The following is a 12,786-nucleotide window of genomic DNA, read 5'->3' on the forward strand; positions in this document are numbered from 1 at the left end:
TGTTCAAAAGTAGCACATCCCAGGAATAAGAGAGAGCGTGGGTCAGTTTACCTCTCCTGATGCAGCTGAGGCTTGTCAGTCAAGAGTACCCTCCTCCCAGTATTGGCTGTGGAGGAAGTACAGTGTAGATTTAATGGAATACCTTCAGCCTGACCGAGGTTAGGCTGACTGGCCAGTAATTATTCGATCTACACCTTTCTCCCTTTTTAAACAACGGTACATCTTTAGCAGTCCTCCAATCCTCCGGCATCACATCTGTAACCAGAGATGATTGGAAAATGATGGTCAGAGCATCCGTTATTTCCTTTCTTGCTTCTATTAACAACCTGGGATATATTTCATCCGGGCCTGGGGATTCAGGTGGAATGATTTGGGGATTTTCTATTTTCTGTTTGCAAAAGTTTGCACCGCTGGTCAAGATCACAAGTCTTGGTCAAAATTAGGACCACTTCCGGGTTTAAACCTCAAATCGTGAATTATGCCACAACCCCAACGAGCCAAGAAACAAATAAATTAACGTGTTACGGACACATTCTATGAGAGGTCTGTCTGTACAATGAAAGGGCGTTTTTGATCAGTCATTCTGTTATCCGTTTCCTCCTGAAACTTGAACAAATACAAATTCCACACTCTTATTTTGTCGTTTAATTCCACAAATTAGGTGAAAATAATAAATTACGGAAGGCACTGCTGGGAGTTGAACCCAGGATCTCCTGTTTACAAGACAAATGCTTTAACCAACTAAGCCACAGCGCCACTTGATAGCATTGCTGGCCCACCTCCTCTCACTAATATCTATCAGTGACACGTTACTGTCTGTTTGGGGTTCAGACCGTTTTATCTTTGTCTATTTCGCTTGTCCGTTTACCTGTGCATCCCAATTTCGCCTGCATTTCTCTCTGTGTTTAACTTTATGTATCCCTCAGTGCGTTGATACACGGATGATTATGTGTGCTTGTGTTTGTTACATTAAATAAATTAGGGGTTCAGACAATTCTCGCTCTGACATTGGACAACTATTGACCCAAACTTTACAGCGAAGTGTTGTTTATTATGGTGCCGAAACTAAAAAATCGTAAGAGGTCCACAAAGGGAAAAGGAGATAAACTTGTGAGGGAAAATATTGACAACAATCAAGGTTTTTACACGTATATTAAGAGAAAGAAGGGTGACTAAGAGTAACGTGGGCCCCTTAAAGACAGATGGAGTTGATATTGTAATTGAAAATCAGGAAATGCCAGAGTTGCTAAATATTTACTTTTCATCAGTCTTCACAGAAATGAATGGGGCTAACATACCAGAGACACGAGGAAAACTGAAAATAAATCAAGGGGATTCGTATAAGTAAAATAATGGTAATGGAGATAATAATGAGACGAAAGATAGACAAATCTCCAGGACCTGATGGTTACCATCCCAGGGGACTAAGAGGAATAGGCGAGGAAATGGTACATGTTTTAGTCATGATCGTTCAAAAGTCTCTTGATTCAGGAATTGTTCCTTTGATTGAAACATTGTCAATCTCACTCCATTATTTAGGATGGGTAGGAGAGATAAAGTTAGAAATTAAAGACCCATTAGTCTGAAGTCTGTTGTGGGGGAGTTACCAGTATCTGTTATTAGGGAAATAATGACTGAACACTTGGATAAATATGAAGTCATCAGCGAGAGCCAGCATGGATTTGTAAAGGGTAAGTCAAGTCTAACAAAACTAGTTGAACTTTTTGAAGGTGTAACTAACGTGGTAGATAATGGAGTTTCCTTGGGTGTTATATAATATTCACTTCCAGATGCATTCGATAAGGTACCACATAAGAAGCTGTGAACAACAATGAGAGTGCGTAGAATTTAAGGCAACCTAATGAAATGGGTTCGGAGTTGGTTGGAAGGTGGGAGACAGAGAGCCAGAATAATAAGGTATGTACTCAAATTGGCAGGATGTGATCAGTGCTGGGGCATTAGCTTTTGACTATATGTATAAATAACGTAGGTGAAGGCATAGGAAGCCGTATCGCAACGTTTGTCGCTAACATCAAATTAGATATCACAGTGAGTAGCGTTTCTGGGTGTATAAGGTTGTGGTGCAATCGGTCAGCCTGCGGTAATTCGAGGACTCTAGAAATACGCAGGTTATGAATTCGAGTCGCACCTTGGATAGACAAACCTTCCAATCCGAGCATTTTGACCGGAGTTCAAGGTGCAACTGGCATGTTCCATAAGGCATCTACTTCTCAGTGTTCCTATGTAGGCACTTGTGGGTACTTGAGTTCCTCTGGCCGACCGTCTTGCAATAGCAGGTGCGAGTTTACTTGTTTATAAGGGAAGAGGGGGCGATTAGCGACAGCTGATAAAACAAAGCGGCCGACACGAGGTCCTTAAATCTAAAGAGCCAAACATACAATTCTTCTTTTCGTTGAGTGGATATTCGTCGATTGGAAGTTTCGTGTGAGGAAAATTTGGAAGGGAAATCTGCTGCCTGGTGTCACTGTGTAACGGGTGAAACTATTCAGTTTACAGATGTTAATACGCTGAAAGGTCGAGAGGTTATTTCCAACTCCCGTGTGGGACAAGTTTAGCTTTTGAGCCACTATATAAAGTGTTATTTTAATTGGTGCTAACGATTGACAAGACATTTGGCACAAACAAACAGAATTTTAAACTCACGAGTTCGCTCTCCACGTTTCTTACATCATGTTCAACAGAAACAAGGAATACCCTCAACACGTCACTGAGAATTTTCAAAAAGGGATCCTCATCATGGTTCGAATTCAACGAGGGATAATTCCGAGCACAGGAATCTGCATAATGGAAACTTTTCTAATCGCGAGTCCGGGTAGCTCAATCGGGAGAACAGCGGACTTTTAAAACCAATGATGATCTGAAGTTTCAAAGACTGGTTTAGGCTGTAAATTTTGAAACAGCTAGCAAGTTCTGTCTTTGCAGCGGAGCAACAACTGCGGGACAGACGAGGCCTGCGATGTGCTGTCAAAGCTTCGGTGTTATCCTGTTTCCCAGGGATGGACAGAAATGCGCTTTCTTCGGCGGCATTCGCTTCTTTCCGCCAGCAACGTGTGATTGGAGAGTGCGGGGCCGGACAGGCGGCCTGAATGTTGTTGCTGTCGTGGCCTCACTCAATCCGGGAGCTGGGGAACATCGAAATCGGAAAACTGATGGATGCAGTGCTGTTTAGAACTGCAGTTATTAACCGACGCAGCGCTGCAGGATTCTTTCATGATCTCTCACAAATCAACTGAAAACAGTCGCAATGTGCAGCTTTGAGAGGGGCTTTCTGCACCGTTAGGGCAGGAAACGGGAGTGAGGGAGAGACACTGTCGGTATCTCTGTAATGCTTGAGTTTGTGTCGAACTGTGCAGCGGTTCTATGAGGTGTTGTGTTTTTTTCATATTTAACTACAGAGTGAATTCTTGCTTCATTTATATTCACTAATTGTTGGTGGATAACGTTTTCAAAATGTTTCCGCTCGGTTTCGAACCGGAGTTATTTAGTGCGTGATAATTACTGCACGACGAAAAGTTCACTGTGTAAATGCATATTGGCAAAACTCAGATGATAGCTGCCGTCTACAAATGCTCTCAGTGCGAGAGCCGGGTCAGATTCCCGTTCAGGGAATTAAGTTTTACAAAATAGTTTATTGTATTAATTTCGCAAAACTCATTAAACTCTGTAAAAAAGACGAATACTCGTTCTAATCGCCATTAATCAACCAGCAACATTCTGTTTCAGACTGAAGGAAATCCTAACATTTTTTAAATCATTCATGGGATGTCAGCGTCGGTGGAAAGGCCAGCACTTATTGCCCAATCCTAATTGCCCTTGAGAAGATGGAGGTGATCCGTCTTCTTGAACCGCTGCAGTCCTTGTGGTGAAGGTTCTCCCACGGTGCTGCAATGTAGGGATTTCCAGGATTTTGACCCAGTGACGATGAAGGAACGGCGATATATTTCCAAGTAACGATGGTGTGTGACTTGAGGGGGCCGTGCAGGTTGCGGTGTTCATATGTGCCTTCTGCCCTTGTCCTTCCAGGTCGTAGAGGTCGCGGGTTTGGGAGGTGCATCTTGTGGATGGTACACACTGCAGCCACGGTGCGCTGGTGGTGGAGGGACTGAATGTTTAAGGTGGTGGATGAGGTGCCAATCAAGTGGGCTGCTTTTTCCTGGGTTGTGTCGAGCCTCTTGAGTGTTGTTGGAGCTGCACTCATGCAGGCAAGTGGAGAGTATTCCATCACACTCCTGACTTATGCCTTGTAGATGTTAGAAAGGTTTCGGGGAGTCACGAGTCTCCAGTGCAATCACAGCTTTCATGTAATTTGATGACCAGAACTGCACGCAGTACTCAAGTTGTGGCCTAACTAATGTTATGTACAGTTCGAGCGAAACCTCACTGCTATTACAGTCTATGCCTCGGCGAATTAAGGAAAGTATCCGGTATGCCTTTTAACCACCTTATCTACCTGTCCATCTACCTTCAACGATCTGTGGACATGCACTTCAAGGTCCCTGTGTTCATCTACACCTCTCAGTATCCTCCCAAGCAAGGTAGTTTCAGAGCAACTAATTCTGAAACGTCTTACTTGATAATACAGGTCGTACAGTCAAAACCATTTGGTAAAGGGAGACTGATATTAGTGACTGAAAATAGTAAGTGCACAAGTTGATATTGCTGTACACCAGAATAGAAAACGAGATGGGATGGACAGAAACGGTCTGAAAGATGGCTGATCGGCTATGGGAGGCAGCGGACATTTATACTGGCTGTACGACAGCCAGTGGTTTGTTTTTCTCGGGGTCTGATTCTCACTTGGGGGATTTTATTGATTAATGATACGAATGGTCCCGGTTTCGAATCCACGACGAACCTGAAAACCACAAGGCTTTTTGTGAAAAGTCACCAATTGGCTTCTGATACCTTTTCAGTGTTGCTGTTGGTCGAATTGAATTATATATAAAGCATTTTTAAGATCAAGAGGTGAGAGTGCGGAACTTTCCAAGGCGAAACACATGTGAAGTAAATAAATGTCTCAAGCTGATGAGGAGATTGAAGCTCGATGTGAATTTACCTTCAGGCGGCCTCATTGATATTTGATGACAGGATAGAAGGCCACATATCCAAATTAGCCGATAACACCAAGATGGGCAACATTGTAGGCAGTGCAGATGGATGAACAATATTACAGAGAGACATTAATATAATAAATGAATGGGCAAAACTGTGACAAATGGATTTCAATTTAGTCCAGTGTGAGATCATCCACTTTGGACCTAAATAGGATATTTCGGAATACTTTCTAAATGATGAAATGCTCGACGCTGTGGAGGTCCAAACGGACTTAGCGGTCCAGCTACATAGTCATTAGAATGTCATGGACAGGTGCAGAAAATAATCAAAAGTTTAATGTAAAACTGGCCTTTATATTTAGAGGAATAGAATACTAGAGAATAGACATTATGCTACAGCTATTCAAATATCTGGTGAGACCACACTTGTAGGACTGTGTTCAGTTCTGGGCACCGCACCTGCGGAAGGATAAATTGGCTGTGGAGGGAGTGCAGTGTCGATTTACGACAATGATACCTGGACTCCAAGGGTTAAATTCCGACGAGAGATTACACAAACTAGGTTTGTATACCCTGGAATTTGGTAGGTTAAGGGCTGATTTTATCGAAGTTTTCAAGATATTAAGGGGAATTGTTGGGGTAGATAGAGAGAAACTATTTCTGCTCGTTGGGTGCCTGGGACGAGGAGACATCGCATAAACACTAGAGTCAGCAATTTCAGGAGTGAAGTTGGGAAACATTTCCACAAGCAAAGGGAGGTAGAAGTTTGGAGCTCTCTTTCGCAAACAGCAGTTGATGCAAGCATAATTGTTAATTTTAAACCTGAGATTGATAGATTTTTGTGAACCAAAGGAATTAAGGTTTCTGATGCTCAGGCGGTTTCATGGAGGGAGGTCACAGATCAGCCATAATCTCATTCAATTGCAGAACACTCTCGAGGGGCGAAATGGCCGACTCCAGTTCCCAAGTTGCTCATTGGTGCAGAATGCAAAACGATCCTGCATTGGCCGGGAATCGAACCCGAGTCCCTCGCGTGGGAGGCAAGAATTCTACCGCTGAACCACCAATGCAGGTACATCTACTATCTGCAAATGTCCACTTACGTCTCTTCGCTCTCACAGTGAATGAAAGCAGCAATTTGAGGAAAGTTGACTGATGGTCGAGTGTGCGTTGTGATGATATCGAGACAGTCGACAATATTCAGCGCAGTTGATTCCGCAAATTGTTGCTTGATATTACAAGTCGTACATTCAAAACGATTTTGATAAAGACACTCTAATATTGTTGATTTGAAATAATTGGTGTAGAAACTGATATTGCTCGACATCGTATTTGGTACAAGAAAGCGAGATTGGATGGACACAGCGTTCTGAAAGGATGGCGGATCGGGTATATGGGAGCGGAATTTTACCCTGGCTGAACATCTCCGTTGCCTTTGGGTCTGATTTTTGCTCAGGGAGTTTCATTGGTTCAAACCGGATGAGCCCCGTTGTGTCCCCATTTTTAATCAAAAATCACCAATTGGTTTCTCACATCTTTTCAGCGGTGCAGAAGGCAGGTTTGACTTATCTCCAGCAGAGCATGTTTGAGCACCAGAGGACAGAATGCAGAGGGTTTGTCCACGTAACACACGTAGACGAAATTAAGATAATCTTTCAAGAAGTTTTACAGATTGAAGCCGGCACGTGAATTTATCCCAATTCAGTCGATCTCATGTGTGCAGAATGAAAAGGTAAAGGATGCTGCATTGGCCTGGAACCAAACCCCTGGTTTCCCACCGGCAGACGAGGGTTCCACCACTGAACCGCTAATGCACACACAGCTGCAGGTTGCACGTGTAGCGTGTGATATATGTCTTGAATATGCAGTCTGCAAAGCTCCTGTGCAGCCTGCTTTTACAGCCGCGCGGTACCTGTGGGTTAACGAGCGAATAAGATAAGGCATAGACTTTGAAATTCACTGTGCTTTCGAAACCAACTGACAATCATGGTGCAAAATGCTCAAATAAATAAGAGCTGTAATTACCAGGCAGTGCTTCTCTCAGAGATAAAGAGATAATCCAGCCAAATGTTTACCTATAAGATTTCACGATATGGGATTTAATTTAAGTTGCACCTTAAATTCAGTTTGATCACCGAATGTGGAGATTTATACTCTTATTTTCTTTGCGTGCTTCTCTCTATCTCTGTCTGCATTTCTTCTCTCTCTATGTTTTCCCCTAATGGACTTATCAGGCTTCCTTGAACGGCCAGGTCTGGATGGGATATGGCTGTCGGATCTTCAGTCAAATGTTGTATTTCGACGGGATGATCTTTGCGATTTTCCGTCTCTGTTTTCGGAAAATATAAACCCAGATGGGATTCCCCCTCCTCAGGTCCCGTCACCTGCGGGTAATGAGAATGAACCTGATCTATCACTCGACCTTAATATCTGTATTCTCATTGCTTAAGAATAAGATAACGGGGTTACAGTTATTTTCAGGTCACATTTTAGAAATTAACACATGACAGATTTATTCGAAAACTAGAAGCACGTGGGGTTAAAGGACCAGTGGTAATGCGGGCACGTAATTGGCTGAGGGATAGGAGACAGAGAGTAGTGGTGAACGGATGTTTTTCTGACTGGAGGGAAACATGCAGTGGGATCCCTCAGGGGTCGGTATTAGGACTATTGCTTTTCTAGTTACGTATAAATGACTTGGATGTGGAATAGGGAGTACAATTTCGAAGTTTGCGGATGTTACAAAACTTGACAAAGTAGTAAACAGTGAGTAAGATAGTAGCAGACTTCAGGAGGACATGGACAGAATGGTGAAATGGGCAGTCACGTGACAGATTTAATGCAGATCAGTGTGAAGTGATGCACTTTTGGAAGACGAACATGGAGAGGCAGTATAATCTAAATGGAACAATTTATGGGGGTGGGGTTGGGGGGTGGGGTGGGATGCAAGAGTAACGGGACCTGGGCGTGCATGTTTTGAAATCAGGGCAAGTTGATAAGGCGGTTTACAAATCAGAAAGGATACTTTGTTTTGCAAATAGGGGCATTGAATACAAAAAAAAGGAAGTCATACTAATCCTTACAAATTTGTGTTTAGGCCTCAGCTGGATTATATTGTACGGTTCTGGGCACCACACTTTAGGATGAAAAGGCATTGAAGAGGATTCAGAGCAGGTTGGCCTGGATGATACCAGGGATGAGGGTCTTCAATTATTTGGAGAGATTGGAGAAGCTGGGATTATTCTCCTTGCCGGAGACCTAATAGAGATATTCAAAATAATGAGGGGTTTTGAAAGTACAATTAGGGAGAAACTGTTTCCTCCGGCAAGTGGGTCGGTAAACAGAGATCATAGATTTAAAATAATTGGGAAAAGAACTAGAGCGGAATTGAGGAGATTTTTTTCACACGGAGGGTTTGTTAAGATCAGGAACTCACTTCCTGAAAGGGTGGTGGAAGCAGATTCCACAGGATCATTCAAAAGGAAATTGGACATGTACATGAAGAGAACTAATTTGAAGGGAAAAATCTGGGGTGTGGGTCTAATTGGACAGTTCTTCGAAAGATCCAGCACAGGTACCACGGCGGAATGGCCTCCTTCTGTGCTGTAAGCTTCTGTGATTCTATGATTACCTCGTGAATCATTACAATTGATGCTATTCAGTGTTGAGGAACCAAGAAAATTATTAACGTGATATTCGGCTTCTCCATTCCCTTACCAATATCGCAGATTATAATGTACAGGCGGGGGTAGGACTGAATGGGGGATGGAGTGCGGAGATTGGAATGGAAGCCCAGCAGAATGAACTTGGTCTCATCAGTTTTGTTAATTTTCCTACCAGTTGCCCGAAGCAGGCGGTGAATCTTCTTCTCGAGAGAGGATCGTCATTTCAGTTCAGAAGGAAAAAGGTATCAAGAAAATCGGGTGACACAGACACGGAATGATCTGGGACTTGGAGAACATCCCTTTTAAACAGACACAAACACGGAATAATCCGGGACTTTCGGCACATCCCTTTTAAACAGACACAAACACGGAATAATCTGGGACTTACGGCACATCCCTTTTAAACAGACACAGACACGGAATGATCCGGGATATAAATCACAATTGTGGTCGATTAGTTTCTCTTCCGCTGATCACAAGATCAACTATTTTTACCAGGACTCCGCTGTCCGTTTGATACGTCGCGATCTCCCAATCTCTGCACCTTCGTGGAAGGAACTGTTGCTGATTGCAGCAAACAACCCAAAAAGCTCGGTCTGCCGTTTCGGGAAGCACGGGACTCACATCCACACCTTCTGGATGGAGTGAATGAGAAAAACAAGACTTGAACACAATAACGACGAGTATGGATTCGAACCCACGCGTGCGAAACACAATCGATTAATAATCCTTTGCCTTAACCTCTCGGCCACCGCATCACAAGAGTAGCACTCCGAAAGTCCTTTTATTCAAAATGAAAATACTGGCTAAGTTGCCAATGTGAAATAATAACAGTCGATGCTGGAAATCGTCAGCAGGTCAGACAGAATCTTTAGATCCAGAAACAGAGTTAATGTTTCAGTTCGATGATCTTTCGTCTGAGCTGAGTCAGAATAAAAGCGCTTTCATTTTCTTTTTTTGAATGCAAAGCCCTGGACTCTGAGGACAAGAAAGTCGGACCATACAATGTGACCTGCCCATGCAACCAAATCGAGAATGTTGAAAATACCCAGTCAGCAGAAAACTTCGGTGGAAGAACAGATTTTGTCACTGCATGCAGCGTGGGGAATTGCCAGGATGCCAAGCATTAGGATTCACTCGATATTTTGTCAGAGAGGCCGTTGATGAATTTCAGATGGAACAGCAACATGTTGAAATCCAGTCGGTGTGTGAAAGAAAGCGAGTGCTGATGGAAGGGGCTGGGAGTTCAGCAGTGTGGGGCCGTGTGCCCAAACACAGCAGTTAAATCCGAAACTCAATTAGTGAAACCATCCAAAAGATCTGTTTGTTTGGTTGAGGTTTTTTCTTATTCGTTCATGGGATGTGACCGTCGCTGGCGAGGCCGGCATTTATTGCCTATCGCAAATTGCCCTTGAGAAGGTGGTGGTGAGCCGTCTTGTTGAACCGCTGCAGTCCGTGTGGTGAAGGTTCTTCCACAGTGCTGTTCGGTAGTGAGTTCCAGGATTTTGACCCAGCGACGATGAAGGAACGGCGATATAATGTCGATGAAAACATAAATTACAAAGGGAGATTGATAGATTGGGTGAATGGGCAAAATTGTGGCAAATGGAATTCAATGCAGACAAATGTGAGGTCATCCACTTTGGATCAAAAAAGGATAGAACAGGGTACTTTCAAAATGGGAAAATGTTAAAAACAGTGGATGTCCAAAGGGACTTAGGGGTTCGAGAGCAATCACATCTTTCCCCTAATGTGGTGACCAGAACTGTACGCAGTACTCTTGCTGTGGCCTTACTAGTGTTTTATGTAGTTGTAACATAACCTCCCTGCTATTATATCCTATGCCTAGGCTAACAAAGGAAAGTATCCCGAATGTCTTCTTAACCAACTTATCGACCTGTCCTGCTACCTTCAGTGATCTGTGTACATGCACTCCAAGTTCCCGCTGTTCGTCTCCACCTCTCCGTATCCTCCCAAGCAATGTGGTTTCAGAGCAACTAATTCTGGAACGTCTCACTTGATAATACAAGTCATAAGTCGAAACCAATTTGGTAAAGGGAGACTAATATTGGTGCCTGGAAATAGTTAGAGTACAACTTGATATTACTGCACACCGGAATAGAAAACGAGATTGGATGGACAGAAGACGTCTGACAGGATGGCCGAGCGGTTGTCGGAGGCAGTGAACGTTTCCACTGGCTGCACAGTGAGAGCGGTGCGTTGGTCTCGGGATATGATTCGCGCTTCGGGGGTTTTATTGATTGATATGCGAGAGGTCCTTGGTTCAAATCGCGGACGAGCCCTGCTGTCTCGCTGCTTTTAGTGAAAAGTCTCCAATTGGCTTCTGACATCTTTCCAGTGTTGCTGTTGGTCGAATTGAATTACATCCAGAGAATGTTTGAGCTCCAGAGGACAGAGTTCGGAAGTTTCCATGTCACAACACAAGTGAAGTAAATAAAATGTCTCAAGATGATGAGGAGATTGAAGCTGACTGTGAATTTATCTCAATTCAGACGGTCTCATTGATATTGGATGATGGGATAGAGAGCCACATATCCAAGTTTGCTGATGACACCAAGATGGGCAGCATTGTAAGCAGAGTAGATAGAGGCATAAAATTACAGAGAGACAGTAATATAATAAATGAATGGGCAAAACTGTGGCAAATGGATTTGAATTGACGCAAGTGTGAGGTCATCCACTTTGGACATAAAAAGGATAGATCAGAATACGTTCTAAATAGAGAAAAACTCGAAACTGTGGAGTTCCAAAAGGGCATAGGGTCCATGTACATAGATCATTAAATATCATGGACAGGTGCAGAAAATAATCGAAAAGGCTAATGGAATGCTGGCCTTTATATCTAGAGGACTAGACGACAAGGGGATAGACATTATGCTACAGCGATACAAACCTCTTGTTAGACCACACCTGGAGTACTGTGTTCAGTTCTCGCACCGCATCTTAGGAAGGATATATTGGCCGTGAATGGAGTGCAGCGTAGATTTACTAGAATGATACCTGGACTCCAAGGGTTAAATTACGAGGAGAGATTACACAAACTAGGGCTATATTCCCCGAAATTTAGTAGATTAAGGGCTGATTTGATCGAAGTTTTCAAGATATTAATGAGAACTGATGGGGTTGATGGAGAGAAACCATTTCCGCTGGTTGGGGAGTCCAGGATGGGGGGACACGGCCGAAACATTAGACTCAGGACTTTCAGGATTGAAGTTAGGAAATACTTCTATCAGCAAAAGGAGGTGGAAGTTTGAAAATCTTTTTCGCAGACGGCAGTTGATGCGAGCTCAATTGTTGATTTTAAAGCTGAGATTGAAATTATTTTGTTCACCAAAGGTATTAAGAGATATGCGGCTCAGTCCTATATATGGAGTTACGTCACAGATCAGCCATAATCTCATTGAATTGTGAAACAGGCTCGAGGTGCCCAAATGACCCACTCCTGTTCCGAAGTTCCGCATGGTCCAGAATGCAAAAACTTACTGCTTTGGCCGGGAATTCTACCACTGAACCACCAATGCTCATAAAGGGTACCTTGCTTGTTTCCATTTGAAATGATCTCTGAACGAACATGCCGTTTGCTGTTGGGATGGCCGAGTGATTTAAGCGTTGGTCTCAAAATTCCAATGGTGTTTTTCTCCCTCGATTTGAATTCTGCTCGCAGCGTCACTGTTTAAAGATCTCTTCAATGCTGAAATAGAAAAAAATGGAGTGAGTTGAACGCATTTATTTCTCGCTCAGCATGACAGATATTTCAGCGTGGCCGGTGCTTTTGATTGGGTGCCTAAACTTCTCTTGAAAGATTTCAAGACCCGAGAAGGAATCTCTCCCAATCTATAACTTAAATTCTGCTAGTTTACAAGACCTGACTTTTATACTCTTTATTTTCTTTTCGTGCATCTCTCTATCTCCCCCTGTCTCTGACTCTTGTCTCTCTGTGTTGTCCCCGCTGTAATTCTGAGGCTTCCTTGAACAGCGAAGGCTGATCTGAACTGCAAAACCAGCAGAGAAGGGTAAAGAATAAA

At 43.3% G+C, this 12,786-nt stretch overlaps 2 non-coding genes across 2 annotated transcripts; both read right to left on the reverse strand.

Moving 5' to 3' along the window:
• Positions 1-682: 682 nt before the first annotated feature.
• On the reverse strand, positions 683-756 carry trnat-ugu (transfer RNA threonine (anticodon UGU)). The gene has a single exon. It is a non-coding gene; the product is annotated as a tRNA-Thr (tRNA).
• A 5,318-nt stretch (positions 757-6,074) lies between these two features.
• trnag-ccc (transfer RNA glycine (anticodon CCC)) lies at positions 6,075-6,145 on the reverse strand. The gene has a single exon. It is a non-coding gene; the product is annotated as a tRNA-Gly (tRNA).
• Between the last annotated feature and the right edge of the window lie 6,641 nt (positions 6,146-12,786).

Source organism: Heptranchias perlo, chromosome 20, assembly GCF_035084215.1.
Source record: "Heptranchias perlo isolate sHepPer1 chromosome 20, sHepPer1.hap1, whole genome shotgun sequence".
In the NCBI taxonomy this organism is placed as follows: Eukaryota; Metazoa; Chordata; class Chondrichthyes; order Hexanchiformes; family Hexanchidae; genus Heptranchias; species Heptranchias perlo.